General features: G+C 39.8%; 1 pseudogene; it reads left to right on the top strand.

Moving 5' to 3' along the window:
* The first annotated feature begins 10,123 nt into the window (after positions 1 to 10,123).
* On the top strand, positions 10,124 to 15,449 carry LOC107817586 (uncharacterized; annotated as a pseudogene).
* Positions 15,450 to 17,265: the final 1,816 nt, after the last annotated feature.

The raw sequence follows: 17,265 nt of genomic DNA on the forward strand, positions 1-17,265 counted from the left end.
GTGACAATAGGTCCCTTATGTCATTTATGACTTGTGTGCAAAATTTGAGGTCAATCGGACTTGATTCGATAGGTTTCGGCATCAAATGTAGAAGTTGAAATTTTTTAGTTTTATTAAGCTTGAATTGGGGATGATTCGTGATTTTACGATTGTTTGATGTGATTTGAGGTTTCGACTAAGTTCGTATGATATTTTAGGACTTGTTGGTATATTTGGTTGAGGTCCCGAGGGGTTCGGGTGAGTTTCGGGGTGGGTTCAGATCATTTCTAGGCCATTTTTAATTGCTAGTTTTTGTCTACAGAGGTGTGCATCGCGTTCGCAAAGAGCAAACAACAGTTTAGAGCCTTATGAATCACGAACGTGGAAGCTCTTTCGCGATTGCGTAGAATATCTCTGCTGCACTAACCCGACTTTGAAAGCTTATATCTCGCAATCTATAAGGAATTTGGAGATGATCCAAAAATGAAAGGTGTAGTGCTTGGTGTCTTGTCTAGTTTTAAGAAAGATAAACCATTTGTTATTTGGAGTTTTGTAAAAAAAAAAATTATAACCATTATACTAGAGGCTGTCTGGAAACGTTGGAAAAGGCTATTGGAAAATTTGTTCATCGCGATCGCGGGGGAATGGCCGTGATCGCATAGAGTAAAATTTTGCTGGAAAAATTTTATGCTTCGTGATCGCATAGAAGAGTAAATGCCTGGACATAAGATATATTTCGAGATTTCGGCCATTTTAACACATTTGGAGCTATGGAGCTCGGATTGAAGCGAATATTTAGGTGATTTTCACCATATGGATTGGGGTAAGTGATTCTAACTCAGTTTTGGTTATATTACATGAATATATTGTTGTTGTTGTTGTTATCAACAAATTAGTGTTTTGGGTTGGAAATATTAAAAAAATTCATAAATTTTAATTAATGATTTGAAGGCCGAGTTGTGGTCGAATTTGAGTAATTTATCTATGGTTAGACTCGTCGTTGAATGGGGGTTCATATTTTATAAATTTTGTCGGATTCCGAGACATGGGCCCACTGGTAAATTTTGAGTGTAATTTCAAATTTTGTTGGAAAATTAGTACTTTCATATGGAATTAATTCCAATAATTTATATTGACTGAATCAAATTAATTATGACTAGTTACGAGGCTTTGAGAGGCCAATTTGCGAGGCAAAGGCATAGCGGGGTAAGGAATTATACGGTTTGAGGCAAGTAACACTTCTACACTTGATTCTGAGGGTATAAATCCCTGAATTACGCGTTATGTGAATTGTATAGAGGTGACGCACGTGCTAGGTGACGGGCGTGTGGGCGTGCACCATAGAAATTGTGACTTAAATAAATTTCGTGGAGTTGTAACGTTAAGGAATCATGTTATTATCCGCATATTCTCCATGTGTTAGAGAAATTGAGCTGAAACTCATATTAAAGATCATATTTAGGCTACGAGCCGATACTTAGGGACCCATAGGGTCGTGTTGATGTTAAATTTAATTATTTTAAAATGTACATTTCATACTTAGTCATATTCATCCATTGTGAGGATATTTATGGGATCGAGCTGTGCACCGTAGCATGCCATATTGGCTTTATATATTTATTATTATATCGATCGGGGCTGCCCGCCTGCAGCAGGCCATATCGGCTTTATCATTATATGTATCGGGGTTACCCGCCTGCAGTAGGCCATATCGGCTTTATATCATGCTTGGACTGAAGGAGCCCCTCTGGAGTCTGCACCCCCACAGTGAGCGTAGATGATTTATATTCATGATGGACTTCCCATGGCATGGATGTCACGACCCCAAATTCCCTTTGTAGGATGTTGTGATGGCACATAGTCTCTAAGACTAGGTAAGCTTATAAATGCAGAATATAACTAAATACAAAATTAAAATTTAATCCTTAACTGTGGAATAAATAAAAACTGTAATTTAACAATTCCAACTCCCAAAATCCGGTAGAAATAAGTCACAAGCTTCTAAGAATTTATTCTCTATGTCTTTATACATCAGAGTCTAAAGCAAATAAAGAATACAATATAATAAGATAGAAGGGGACTCCGGAGTCTGCGGACGCTGGCAGATATACCTCGAAGTCTCCATACACCGGCGGCTCACTGATATCTAGGCTGGCAAGAGGTACCTAGATCTGCACAAAAAGATGTGCAAAAGCGTAGTATGAGTACACCACAGCGGTACCTAGTAAGTGCCAAGTCTAACCTCGGTAGAGTAGTGACGAGGTCAGGTCAGGCCCTACTGGAATAATAAAAGACATGGTGATATATTTAACAATATAATAACAATAAATGATAATGAAAATGAATCAAGTAGTATGTCATCATTTAATTACACAAAAATAAGGGTAAATAATACCTCGCGGAAACAAAACAGAAATTTTTAACTTTAAGAAAATCACAACAATAATCAAAGGCAACTGTGACCATAAATAAATATCAACAAGGGCACTCCCGAGGTACCGCCTCGTAGTCCCAAATCATAAATAAATTCACAATATCTCATTTTCTTATATCATCGCGGGAGCCTTCACATTTAATTTTTAAGAAAATATGTTTTCCGAAATAGCATCCCGCGTTTTAGCCACCCTTATCATACCGCATGACTTCTAGTAGTTCCCCTACTAGCCACGCGTATCAAGTCACCCTTATCTCACCGCATGCGTTTCAACACCCAAACCTTATACCACCGCATGCATATCAATATCATAATATATCACAATTTGCACCTCAAGTGCCCAAATATTTCAACTTGCAAAAATAAATTAACAACCAGAATATTTTCCACAATAAGGAGCTTACGGCTCAATCACAGTAAATAAAAAAGTCTTTACCAAATATTCAGCAAAATAATATCCATTATTTTCTCAATAAGGAGCTCACGGCTCAATCACAATGAATACAAAAATCTTCATAAAATATTCCGCAAAAATAATATTTTCACAAATTTAACATCTTGACTTAACATCTAATTATTAAATGTAAAATACTTCATTTTTAATAGTATTTAATTTAAGGAAATTCAACATTCAAATAATGCACAGAATAAAAGAAAGTAAAGTTTCGACTAAACAGGTAAAAATAATTAGTAGAAAAAATATCAGGCAAATTTAGGAATATAATATAGATCAATGATGATGAATATAATCGGATAAAATAATTTAATTAATGTGTGACAGAAATATACACAATTTAAAAACCAGAGTTTTCCATATTTAGCCCGTGTACACACTCTTCACCTCGTGTACATGACTTTCAATACATTATAATTATCACATCAATATCAATCCTAGGAAAAATTTGCCCCACACAAAGTTAGACAAGTCACTTATCTCGACTTGCTCTAATTTAATCCACTAGTAGGCCTTTTCCTCGATTATCCAACTCTGAATAGCTAGAATCTAGCCAAAATAATTCGATACAGTCAACAAAAATTATATGAATCAATTTCATAAGAAAATATTATATTTTTCAATAAAAATCCGAAATTAACTCAAAAATTGCCCGCGGGATCCACGTCTCCGAATCTGGTGAAAGTTACCAAATATGACAACCCATTCAATTACGAGTCCAACCATACTAGTTTCAATCAAATCCAACTCTGAATCGACACCGAAATCACAAAAAATCGTTTCTATGAGATTTCTAAAAAATTTTCAAATTTCAATCTCAAAACACTAATTATATGGTGAAAATAAATGATGAATTCGGGTAATCTAACCATAATTGAGTTAAAAATACTTACCCTAGTATTTTCTCTGAAAATCTCCCAAAAATCGCCTCTTCCCAAGCTCCAATTTGTCAAAAATAGAAAATGAGATGAAATCCCCTACTTATAACTCACAGTTCTGTTAGACTGTCCTCGGTCCTCGGTAGGGGTGTTCATGGTTCGGTTTGGGTCGATTTTTTCCGAAAAAGAAACCAAACTAAGTAAGTCAATTTTTCAAATAATGGAACCAAACCAAACCAATTAAGTCGGTTTTTTATCGATTCGGTTTTTCGATTTTTTCGTTATTTGTCGGTTTTTTATTAAATATGAGACATACACTACCAAACACATATTCCGGCGAGTACATTTTCAATGTAACGCTATCAAACCAATTGCTCTTTGAGAAATCTATCATTTACCAAGATATATTAATGATAATTAACTCAAATAGTGATGAATAACTTAAGTACTCTATTAAAAATCGATTATTTTTAACATGAAATAAATTCTTGTACTTAATAAAAGAAAACTACCAATCAAACTAGAAGGCAAAGAATTAGATTATTATAATAGCAAAAAATTAGACTAAAAATACAAATGACTAATATGTATCATAAAATTTTAGAAACTTTATATAAAAATATACATATATATAGGTGTAATAATAAATTTAAATAGCTACTTTTATAGTCGGTTTGGTTCGGATTTTTTTTTATTAAAATCAAAACCAAACCAAATTTGATCGATTTTTAAAATTTAAAACCAAAACCAAACCAAACCTAAAAATATCGGCTTTTTGGTCGGTTTGGTTTGGTTTTCGGTTTGGTTCGGTTTTTCGGGTTTTTATGAACACCCCTAGTCCTCGGCCTTCAACCCTGGCCCTCGATCATCGGCCTCAATCCTCGGCCTTTGACCATGGCCCTCGATCCTGGGCCTCGATCCTGGGCCTCGGTCCTCGGCCTTCCATCCTCGGTCTCAATCCTGGGCCTTGGTCCTCGGCCTTCGACCCTGGCCCTAAATTTCCAGCAAAATAAAAATTGCAGCAGCTGTTTAAGTCCAACTTTTGATCCGTTAACCATCCGAAACTCACCTGATGCCCTTGGGACCTCAACCAAATACACCAACAAGTCCTAAAATATCATACCAACTTATTTGAAACCTCAAATCACATAAAACAACGCTAAAACCATGAATCATAGCCCAATTCAAGCTTAATGAATTTTAAAAATTTCCAACTTCTACATTTGATGCCGGAACCTATCAAATCAAGTCTGATTGATCTCAAATTTTGCACACAAGTCATAAATGACATAACAGAGCTATGAAAAATTTAGGAACTGGATTCCGACCCCGATATCAAAAAGTCAACTCCCCGACCAAACTTTCAAACTTAAATTCCTATTTTAGTCATTTCAAGCCTAATTTAACTACGGACTTCCAAATAAAATTTTGGACACGCTCCTAAATCCAAAATTACCATACAGAGCTGTTGGAATCATCAAAATTCTATTCCGAGGTCATTTACATATAGTCGACATCCGGTCACTATTTGAACTTAAGCTTTAAACCTTGGAACTAAGTGTTCCAATTCATTCCAAAACCTCATCGGACCTGAACCGACTACCTGGAAAGTCACATAACAGTTATAAAGTATAGAATAAGCAGTAAATAGGGGAATAGGGCTACAACTTTTAAAATGACAGGTCGGGTCGTTACATCCTCCCCCTCTTAAAACAATCGTTCGTCCTCGAACGAGCATAGAGACATACCTGAAGTGGTGAAATGATGAGGATAATGGCTGCACATATCCTGCTCGGTCTCCCAAGTCGCCTCCTCGACCGGATGACCCCTCCACTGAACCTTCACGGAAGCAATGTTCTTTGGCCTCAGCCTTCGAACCTGCATGTCCAAAATAGCCATTGGTTCCTCAACATAAGATAGATCCTTGTCCAACTGAACTGAACTGAAGTCTAACACATGAGACAGATTGCCGTGATACTTCCGGAGCATAGAAACATGGAATACCGGATGAACTACAGAGAGGATAGGTGGTAGTACAAGTCTGTAAGCCACCTCTCTAACTCTCTCAAGAATCTCAAAAGGCTCAATATACCTAGGGCTCAACTTGCCCTTCTTCTCAAACCTCATACCACCCTTCATAGGCGAAACCCGGAGCAAGAACCGCTCACCAACCATGAATGCAACATCACGAACCTTCCGATCCTCATAACTCTTCTGTCTAGATTGGGCTGTATGAATTCGATCCTGAATCAATTTAACCTTTTCAAAGGCATCCTGAACCAAGTCTGTACCCAATAGCCTAGCCTCGCCCGGTTCGAACCAACCCACTAGAGACCGGCACCGCCTACCATACAAGGCCTCATACGGAGCCATCTGAATGCTTGACTGGCAGCTGTTCTTGTAAGCAAACTCCACAAGTGGCAAGAACTGATCCCAAGCACCCCCAAAATCTATCACACACGCACGAAGCATATCCTCCGGTATCTGGATAGTGTGCTCGAACTGTCTGTCCATCTGAGGGTGAAATGTTGTACTCAACTCCACACGAGTATCCAATTCTCGCTGTACAGCCCTCTAGAACCGTGATGTAAACTGTGTACCCCGGTCAGAGATGATAGATACCGGTACGCCATGAAGTCTGACAATCTTGCGAATATAGACCTGAGCCAGATGTTCCGAAGAGTAAGTAGTAACTATAGGAATGGAATGAGCTGACTTGGTCAACCTATCCACAATCACCCAAACTGCATCAAACTTCCTCTGAGTCCATGGGAGTCCAACAACGAAATCCATAGTGATCCGCTCCCATTTTCATTCTGGAATCTCTAACTTCTGAAGAAATCCACCCGGTCGTTGATGCTCATATTTCACCTGCTAGCAATTTAGGCACCGAGCTATATATTCTACTATGTCTTTCTTCATCCGCCTCCACCAATAGTGTTGTTTCAAGTCCTGATACATCTTTGCAGCACCCGGATGAATGGACTACCGCGAACTATGAGCCTCCTTGAAAATCAACTAACGCAAACCATCTACATTAGGCACACATAGCCTGCCCTGCATTCGTAATACATTATCATCTCCAATAGTGACTTCCTTGGCATCACTGTACAGAACTTTGTCCTTAAGGACAAGCAGATGGGGTTCATCATACTGACACTCCCTGATAAAATCATAAAGATAAGACTGAGAAACCACACAAGCTAAAACTCGGCTCGGCTCGGAAACATCCAATCTAACAAACTGGTTGGCCAAGGCCTGAACATCCAAGGCTAAAGGCCTCTCTACTACCGGTAAATATGCTAAGCTGCCCAAACTCTCCGCCTTATGACTCAAGGCATCGACCACTACATTGGCCTTCCCGGGATGATAGAGAATGGTGATATAATAATCCTTAAGCAACTCCAACCATCTCCGCTGTCGCAAATTAAGATCCTTCTGTTTAAACAGCTGATGTAGACTCCGGTGATCGGTGTAGATCTCACAATGGACACCGTACAAATAATGCCGACAAATCTTCAAGGCATGAACAATAACTGCTAACTCAAGGTCGTGGACCGGATAATTCTTCTCATGTACCTTTAACTGTCTAGATGCGTAGGCAATCACCCTACTATCTTGCATCAACGATGCGCCGAGACCAATACGCGACGCATCACAATACACAGTATACGACCCTGAACCTGTAGGCAATTCCAATACTAGGGTTGTAGTCCAAGCTGTCTTGAGCTTTTGGAAGCTCTCCTCACATTCCGCGGTCCACTTGAACGGAGCACCCTTCTGGGTAAGTTTGGTCATAGGTGCAACAATAGAAGAGAAACCCTCTAGAAATCGGCGATAATACCCTACCAAACCAAGAAAACTCTGGATCTTCGTAGCTGAGGACGGTCTGGACTAACTTTGCACTGCCTCAATCTTCTTTGGATCTACCTTGATCCCTTCGCACGAAACTATATGACCCAAAAATCCCACTGAATCAAGCCAAAATTCACACTATGAAAATTTTGCATATAACTTCTTTTCTCTCAAAGTCTGAAGAACAGTCCTCAGGTGCTTCTCATAATCTTCCCGACTCTGGGAATACACCAGAATGTCGTCACTAAATACAGTGATGAAAGAATCAAGATAGGGCTGAAATACACTATTCATTAAGTGCATAAATGTTACTGGGGCGTTGGTTAGCCCAAATGACATTACAAGGAACTCATAATGACCATACCGCGTCCTAAAAGCAGTTTTCGGAATATCGGGTTCACGAATCTTCAACTGATGATAGCCTGAACGCAAGTCAATTTTAGAGAATACCCTAGCACCCTGAAGCTGATCAAATAGGTCATCAATACGTGGCAATGGATACTTGTTCTTCACTGTAACCTTGTTCAACTGGCGGTAATCAATATAAATTCGCATAGAACCATCCTTCTTCTTCAAAAATAAGACAGGAGCACCCGAAGGCGATACACTGGGCCGAATGAAGCCCTTATCAAGTAACTCCTGTAACTATTCTTTTAATTCTTTCAACTCTACTAGGTTCATACGATATGGTGGAATAGAAATGGGCTGAGTGCCCGGTAACAAATCAATGCCAAAGTCAATATCCATGTCGGGTGGCATACCCGGAAGATCCGCTGGAAATACATCAGGAAAATCCCTTACTACAGGAACTGACTCCACGGTAGGAGTATCAATACTAACATCCCTCACATAATCCAGATACGCATCACACCCCTTCTCAACCATTCGTTGAGCTTTAAGAAATGAAACAACTCTGCTAGGAACATGATCCAAGGTACCTCTCCACTCTAGTCGCGATAGACCTGGCATAGTTAACGTCACCATCTTGGTATAACAATTGATGTGCCATAGAATTTCGGCATATTTGATACCAATTACATAAGACTTTAGCTCATCTTTTAATGCACTTTTAGTTAATGCTTATGAAGTTTTGGTGTTTTGCAGTGCATGAGGCTTGAGGACCCAAAAATATGGAAAAAAGTCAAAAAGCCACAAAAGGGCAGAAATGATGCAAGTATGCGGTCGCATAAAGTATATGCGAACCGCATAACCATCGCAGACTGAAGCAGATTTTTGGTTAACTGAAGAGGAGAAAATACGATCCATTATACGGTCGCATAACGATTATGCGGATCGCATAGTGATCGCATAACTGAAATCAAGAAAGCTGAGAAGCACTTCTACGGAGGAATATGCGGTCGCATAATGGATATGCGGACCGTATAATTGAAATGCTGTCAAGAGATAGGTTTGGAGACATGAGATTATGCGATGATTTCGAAGAATATGCGGACCGCATACGTGATCTGCGACCAGTATGCAGTCGCGTAAATGCTCTGCAGTGTTATTTTTGTCCAATTTTGGCTCCGACATTTAGCTCACTATAAATAGATTTATTAGGGTTTTGTGGGTCATGGGGAGTCAGAAAAAGAGACTAATTTTAGAGCATTGAATGCACCATTGCTTTGGAGACTTTTGAAGAAAGAATCTTGTATCTTTGTAAGCTTTATGACTTTATTTATCTCTTTGTACTTAGATTTCAGTATGAGTAGCTAGTTTTAATTACTCAGGTTATGGACCCTAGATGAGTGTAATGTTAATGAGTGTTTACCATTGAATATATATATAATAGTTGGTTGATATTTATTCAGTTCTTATGCTTCATGTATTGTTAGTGGTTGCAAACATTAACTAATTGCATTTCACTCTATCTTTACTTGGAAAAGTGGGCTAGGGTCTGGTAGAATTGAATATCAAAAACTCAAGGCTTTAACCCTTGTTTAATGGAATCGCCTAGGAATAAGTGGGTTCAATTTGGCATTAAGTGGTTATTTTCAATCGCAACTCTTTTACATTTGGGAAAATCTTAAAGAGAAGATATTACCCAACTATTGGAAAATATTGGGTAGTCACTTAGAAACCATTTGCATATCAAAGGATCTTCCATTAGAAATATATTATATTAACACCGATAGCATTACATTCCATCAATGGGGACACAACCTTGGTTTTCTTAATCAAATTAAATACATTCTTACAATACAATCGTCTTCTTTACTTCACGTAATTACTACACCATTTTCAAGCTAACATTTATAGAATTAAGACATAAGTCAAGTCTCATACTATTCAAGTAATTGTTTTACACCTATTCCCTGTAGGATTCGACCCCAACCTAGTTGGGTTATTATATTTGACATCGACCGCCTTACACCATTTATTTAGGTGTAATTTGAGCGTATCAAATTTTGGCGCCGTTGCCGGAGAAAACAATTTTGAAATTACTATTTAGTGTGTGCTTTACTTCACGTCTTTTTTTATTCCATCACACTTTGCTTGCTTTGTTTGGTATGCTAGATAAATATGGCAGAGTATGACGAAGAAGAGAATCCTTTTGCGAATATAGATGGGTACATCGAGGACACAAATGTCATTGTCCCTCCGCGAGTTGATGCTACTACCTTCAAGGTGGAACATGGTTTGATCCTAATGCTTAAAGTAGAGGGGTTTTCAGGAATTCTACCGATGATGATCCGACACAACATCTTAGAAACTTCTTGGGTGTGTGTATGATGCACAAAGAGAACAACGTGTCAGATGATACCCTAAGACTGAGGGTATTCAAGTACTCACTAGCAGGAGAGGCAAGGAAATGGATCCAAAATCTACCACCTCACTCCATACACTTTTGGCCTAAACTCGTCCGTGCTTTCTTAGCCAAATGGTTCCCACAAAGCAAGAAGTCCGAGCTCAGAGATAAAATCTTCTTCTTCAAATAACTACCAGGAGAACACTTACATGAGGCATGGAACCGTTTTAAGTTATACCTAGTGAGGTCGCTGAATCATGGTTTTCCGGATGCAATCTTGTTAGGGAAATTTTACATGGGTTTGGATCCATTGAACCAATCGATAGCCAAAAATGCGGCGGATGGGTCTTTCATGGACAAAACATTCCCAAGGATTACAAAGATTCTAGACAAGATGGCCGAGCACAACCAAGCTTGGCACTTGGAAGATACCACGGGTGGAATTGCATACGGTACTCCCTCAATGACCAACATGATTAAGGAGAACCAAGAGAGAGACCAAGTGATTACTGGGCTTGCCACCAACATTAATGTGTTGACCAAGATGTTCACGGAAAGTCAGACTAAGAAAGTAAATGTTGTGGAAGATATGCAACCCATGGTGAATCAAGAGTGCGAGGAAGCAAACTTTGTCCATAATTCTCAAGGTGGTTATCGCCAACAAAATCAATGGAGGCCTAACCCGAAAAGGCAAGGCCATCAACAGTGGCGCAATGATCAAGGTGGATCAAGTCAAGGTAATTGGAGCAACAACAACAACAACTATGCAAACCAGAGTTCAAACCCCAATGTTCCACCAAAGGGGCAATACTCTAACTCCTCTCATTATAAGGAAGGTTCTTCAAGTGAGTCCAAGTTGGAGGGCATGCTTGAAAGAATATTGAAAAATCAAGAAAGAGGCGACAATACAATGAAAAATATGGCCGAACTTGTGGGGTCACACACCGCATCCATACAAAAGCTAGAAATGCAAATGAGAGATTTGTCAAGAGAGCAAAATCCAAAGCTAAAGGGCACACTCCCAAGTGACACAATTGCAAACCATAAAGGTAATGGGAGTGGTCCAACTTCTCATTACATGGCAATTACCACACGAAGCGGGAAGGTACTTCAAGGAGAAAATGAACAAATTGTTGGAGTAGATGATCTTGAGCAAGAGTTTGAGGCACAAGTTGAAGTGCCGATTGTTGTTGAAGTTGAAAAGCTCCCAAAAAAAGTGAAAGTCCAAGAAGCAAATCATGAAAAGATAAAGGAAAAGGTGAAAGAGGCACCAAAAGATCTAGCACTAATTCCTAGACCTTCCCCTCCGTTTCCTCAAAGACTTACTAGGAGGGTTGATGATAGCAAATTCGAGAAATTTTATGACATTCTCAAGCAATTGTCGGTGAACATACCATTTGTGGAAGCCTTTCAAGAGATGCCGTGTTTTTCTAAATACTTAAAGGACTTGATAACCAAGAAAAGAACCACCAAGAATGAAGTGGTGAATGTGACTCACCGGGTTAGCTCCATTATTGCAACAACCACCATTAAAAATAAAGAAGACCCGGGAGTATTCACCATTCCATGCACTATTGGCTTGCGAGATTTTGCAAGAGCTCTTTGTGACAATGAGGCTAGCATTAACTTGATGCCTCTTGCTATTTACAAGCAAGCAGGGTTAAGCATGCCGAGACTTACAAGCATGAGGTTGCAAATGGCCGATCGTTCAATCAAAAGACCAGTGGGAATTATTGATGATGTCCTAGTGAAAGTGGAAAAGTTCCTCCTTTCGGCCAATTTTGTGATCCTTGACTGTGTCGTTGACAAAGAAATCCCTATCATCTTGGGAGGCCATTCCTTGCTACTGGAAGAGCACTTATGGATTCGGAACGAAATGAAATCAAGTTCTGAGTTAATGATGAAGAGGTCACCTTCCAAGTAAGTAAGGGTAGGAAGTTTCCACATGCATATGAAGGCATCTCGGTCATTCATGTTGTTGATGAGGTAGAGGACGCAAGTAAAATAAAGATGGAAGAAGAATGCCTAGGTGAAGCTTTGGCGGCGATATTGGTAAATTTTGATGGTGAAAACATGGAGGGGTACGTAGAATCGATGAATGCATTAGAAGGACGTGGGTCCTACACTTACGCTCCAAAGAAGCTTTCTCTTGACTTAGAGAATAGAGCCACTCCCTCCGCAAAGCCTTCAATTATTGAGCCGCCACAACTTGAACTCAAGCCACTTCCACCACACTTAAGGTATAAATTTCTTGGCTCTAATGATACTTTACCGGTAATCGTTTCTTCTTTATTGAATGATGTGCAGGTAGATCATTTATTGAATGTCCTGAGGGAACATCGACAAGCCATTGGGTGGATAATAGCGGACATCCGAGGGATTCCTGCCAGAACTTGTGAGCACAAAATACAATTAGAGCAAGGAAGCAAACCTAGTGTGGAGCACCAAAGAAGATTAAACTCGTCCATGCAGGAGGTGGTGAAGAAGGAAATCATCAAGTGGCTAGACGTCGGGGTGAGCCCGGTGCAATGTGTGCCAAAGAAAGGAGGCATGACCGTGATCCAAAATGAGAAAAAATGAGCTCATCCCAACAAGGACTGTGACCGGATGGAGAGTTTGCATGGACTACCGGAAGCTCAATAGTGCCACTTGCAAAGACCATTTCCCTATGCCTTTTATTGATCAAATGCTTGATCGGCTAGCGGGAAGGTCATTTTATTGCTTCTTGGATGGATATTCCGGCTATAACCAAATCAACATTGCATTAGAAGATCAGGAGAAGACAACATTCACATGCCCATATAGGACTTTTGCTTTTAGCCGGATGCCATTTGGGCTATGCAACGCTCCGGCTACTTCCAACGGTGCATGATGTCAATTTTCTCGGACATTGTGGAAGATTTCCTAGAGGTGTTTATGGATGACTTCTATGTAGTGGGTGATTCCTTTGGGCATTGTCTTGACAACCTTAGACAAGTGATCAAAAGATGTGAAGAAACAAACCTTCTACTAAACTGGGAAAAGTGCCACTTCGTGGTGGATGAGGGCATTATTTTGGGCCACAAAATTTCCAAACAAGGCATAGAGGCTGACCGAGCAAAGATTGAAATCATTTCTAAGCTTTCTCCACCCACTTCAGTAAAGGGTGTCCAAAGTTTTTTGGGGCACTCCGGCTTCTCTAGGCATTTTATCAAGGACTTCTCAAAAATTGCAAACCCCGTGTGCAAGCTCCTTGAAAAAGATGCTACGTTCATATTTGATGAAAAGTGTCTCAAAGCATTTAAGGAATTGAAATAAAAGCTCACCACGACACCTATTATTGTCATACTGGATTGGTCTCTTCCATTTGAACTCATGTGTGACGCTAGTGGTGTAGCTATTGGGGCGGTGCTTGGTCAACGGCATAACAAAGTCCTTCATCCTATCTGCTATGCAAGCAAGACACTCAATAGTGATCAAATGAATTATACTGTGACCGAGCAAGAACTTCTTGCCATTGTCTATGCTTTTGAAAAATTTCGGGCCTATTTGTTAGGATCCAAGGTGATAGTCTACACTGATCATGCTGCTCTTTGCTATCTTATCGTGAAGAAGGATGCCAAGCCAAGATTGATTCGATGGGTCCTTTTGTTGCAAGAGTTTGAATTTGAAGTCAAGGATCAAAAAGGGACAGAAAACCAAGTTGCGGATCACTTATCTAGGCTTGAAGAAGCAGGGAGGCCAAAAGAGAACTTTGACATCAATGATGCTTTTCCAGATGAGCACATATTGGAATTGTCTGACACATTTGCTCCTTGGTATGCTGATATTGCTAACTATTTGGTTAGCGACCTTGTCCCCGATGGATTGGAAACATATCAAAAGAAAAAGTTCTTGCGGGAGTGTAGGCAATACTATTGGGATGAGCCCTTATTGTTTTGTATTTGTACCGACAACATCATTCGGCAATGTGTTATGGAAGATGAGGTAATGCCAATTCTCAAGGCATGCCATGACTCCCCGGTTTGGGGTCATCATGGAGGAAATCAGACGGCCACAAAAGTGCTTTAATGTGTCTACTATTGGCCATCGATCTACCATGACGCGAATCAAATGGTCAAGGCTTGTGATCAATGTCAAAGGCAAGGATCAATCTCTAAAAGGCATAAGATGCCTATGAATTTTGTAATGGAGGTCGAGATCTTTGATGTGTGGGGGATTGATTTCATGGGTCCCTTTGTGAGTTCTTATGGCATGAAATATATCTTAGTGGGCGTGAACTGTGTCTCCAAGTGGGTTGAGGCAATCACCTTTCCCAACAATGAGGCAAGGAGTGTGACCGCATTCTTAAGGAAGAACATATTCACGTGGTTTGGTAGTCCCCGGGCCATCCTTAGTGATGGTGGTTCTCATTTCTACAACAAGGCTTTCACCGGGCTGCTCGAACAGTATGGTGTAAAGAACAAGGTGGCCACGCCTTATCATCCTCAGTCGAGTGGTCGAGTTGAAGTTTCCAACAGGGAGATTAAAAACATCCTAGCAAAAACTGTCAATACAAACAGGATTGACTAGTCAAGGAAGCTAGATGATGCATTGTGGGCATATCGCACAGCATTTAAGACTCCTATTGGCACCTCACCGTACCGATTAGTCTTTGGTAAGGCGTGTCATTTTCCCATGGAGCTTGAACACAAAGCCATGTGGGCTCTGAAAAGGTTGAATCTTGACTGGGCTGAAGCTGCTAATATGAGAATAACACAACTCAACGAAATGGAAGAATTCTGTCTCCATGCCTATGAGAGTGCAGCCATGTATTAGGAACAAATGAAGTTTGTTCATGACAAGAAGATCTTGAAGCGGGAATTCAAATCTGGTGACTTGGTCTTGCTCTATAACTCGAGACTCAAGTTATTTCTGGGCAAACTCAAATCCAAATGGTCTGGCCCGTTCAAAATTGTGAATGTGTCCCCTTACTGTGCTATTGAATTAGAGTCAGAGGACGGACTTCGAACTTTCAAACTAAATGGCCAACGGGTTAAGCATTACCTGGGCACAACAGAAAACAAGCACTTGGTAGAGCAATTTGCTCTCAATGATAGCCCAACCCCCACCACTGAGTAGCCCAAAAGGGACCAATATCGTCATGCCGCGACGTTAAATCAAGCGCTTCTTGGGAGGCAACCCATGTGGGGTAACATTTTTTTTTAGTTGTTAGTGTTGAACAGATTGACGTGTGTATTAGAGTGCAAGTTGCCCAATATACTATGAAACAGGGTGCAAGGACTAAGGCAATTGAAGAAAAAAAAAGTAAATCAGTGGTTTGCGGTAACTATGCGGTCGCATAATGACTTTGCGAACCGCATAGTGGTCACAGACACGGTCAGAGAATTTGGTTCTGCAAATTGCGGTAAGGGTTCAAGTTCTGCGGTCTGCATAGCAATTATGCGACCGTAAAATGTATTGCAGAATGGAGGTAAATAACCCAGCTCTAAAATCATCGCATAACACATATGCGACCGCATAATGTGTTATGCGACCACTTGCCCACCGCAAAACGTCCAGGTATAACTCCCTAACCCTTCGCATACTGTCAATCCCACTCGCACACAAACACTTAACAACTCTCACAAAATCCAAAACACAAAAACAAAATAAACGAAAGAAAAGCCAAAAATATTTTAATCACGCACACAGATCACATATCAAGGATTGGAATTAAGGAATTTACCTCGCTCATAACTCAGATTTCATCTCCGTCTTGCTCTGATATCTGGTATGTGACTCTTTCCCCTCTTTCTTGTGGATTCATTGCATAATGTCCATCATTTGAACTCCATATCTCATTTTTGTTCTCAAACATGTGCGATGGGTACCTAAAACACCATACGAACTTATTTGAAACCTCAAATATTATAAAATAGCGCTAAAACCATGAATCATACCCCAATTCAAGCTTAATGAAATTTAAAATTCTAACTTTTACATTCGATGCTGGAACCTATCAAATCAAGTCCAATTGACCTCAAATTTTGCACACAAGTCATAAATGACATAACGGAGCTATAAAATTTTTTGGAACTAGATTCTGACCCCAATATCAAAAAGTTAACTCCTCGGTCAAACTTCTAAACTTAAATTCCTATTTTAGCCATTTCAAGCCTAATTTAACTACAGACTTTCAAATAAAATTTCGGACACGCTCCTAAGTCCAAAATCACCATACGGAGTTGTTGGAATTATCAAAAATCTATTCCGGGGTCGTTTTTATATAAGTCGACATTCGGTCACTATTTGAACTTAAACTTTAAACCTTGGAACTAAGTGTTCCAATTCATTCCAAAACTTCACCGGACCTGAACCGACTACCCCAACAAGTCACATAACAGTTATAAAGCACAGAATGTGCCGTAAATAGGGGAATGGGGCTACAACTTTTAAAATGACAGCCCGGATCATTACAATGGACTTGCCTTATTTATATATATTCGGGATGGACTTCCCAGGGTATGGACTTGCCTTATTTATATATAATTGTGATGAATTTTCCCTGGACATGGATCATGTTCGAGTCGTTTACATTTGGGGACAAATTTACCCTTGGGCTGGATTGGCCTTATACAGTACTGAGTGACTGACTGCCAGTCGATGTGTAAATATATATGGGATGGATCTCCCTTGGGCTGGATTGACCATATACAGTACTGAATGATTGAGTATTTTGAGATTTGAGTATACGAGGTTTCCACTGAAGTGTATCACATACAGTATGTACATTGGCATGTAGATATAGAGATGTCATATTCCTCATATCAGTAAGCATTGAGCTATTTTACTTGTATAGAGCTTAACTGTTGAACTTGAAAGCATGCCTATATTTCTGTACTATTATTTTTATATTGGACTATACCTGTTGAACTCGTCACTACTTTCAGCCCAA

This window comes from Nicotiana tabacum, chromosome 11 (genome assembly GCF_000715075.1).
Source record: "Nicotiana tabacum cultivar K326 chromosome 11, ASM71507v2, whole genome shotgun sequence".
NCBI lineage: Eukaryota > Viridiplantae > Streptophyta > Magnoliopsida > Solanales > Solanaceae > Nicotiana > Nicotiana tabacum.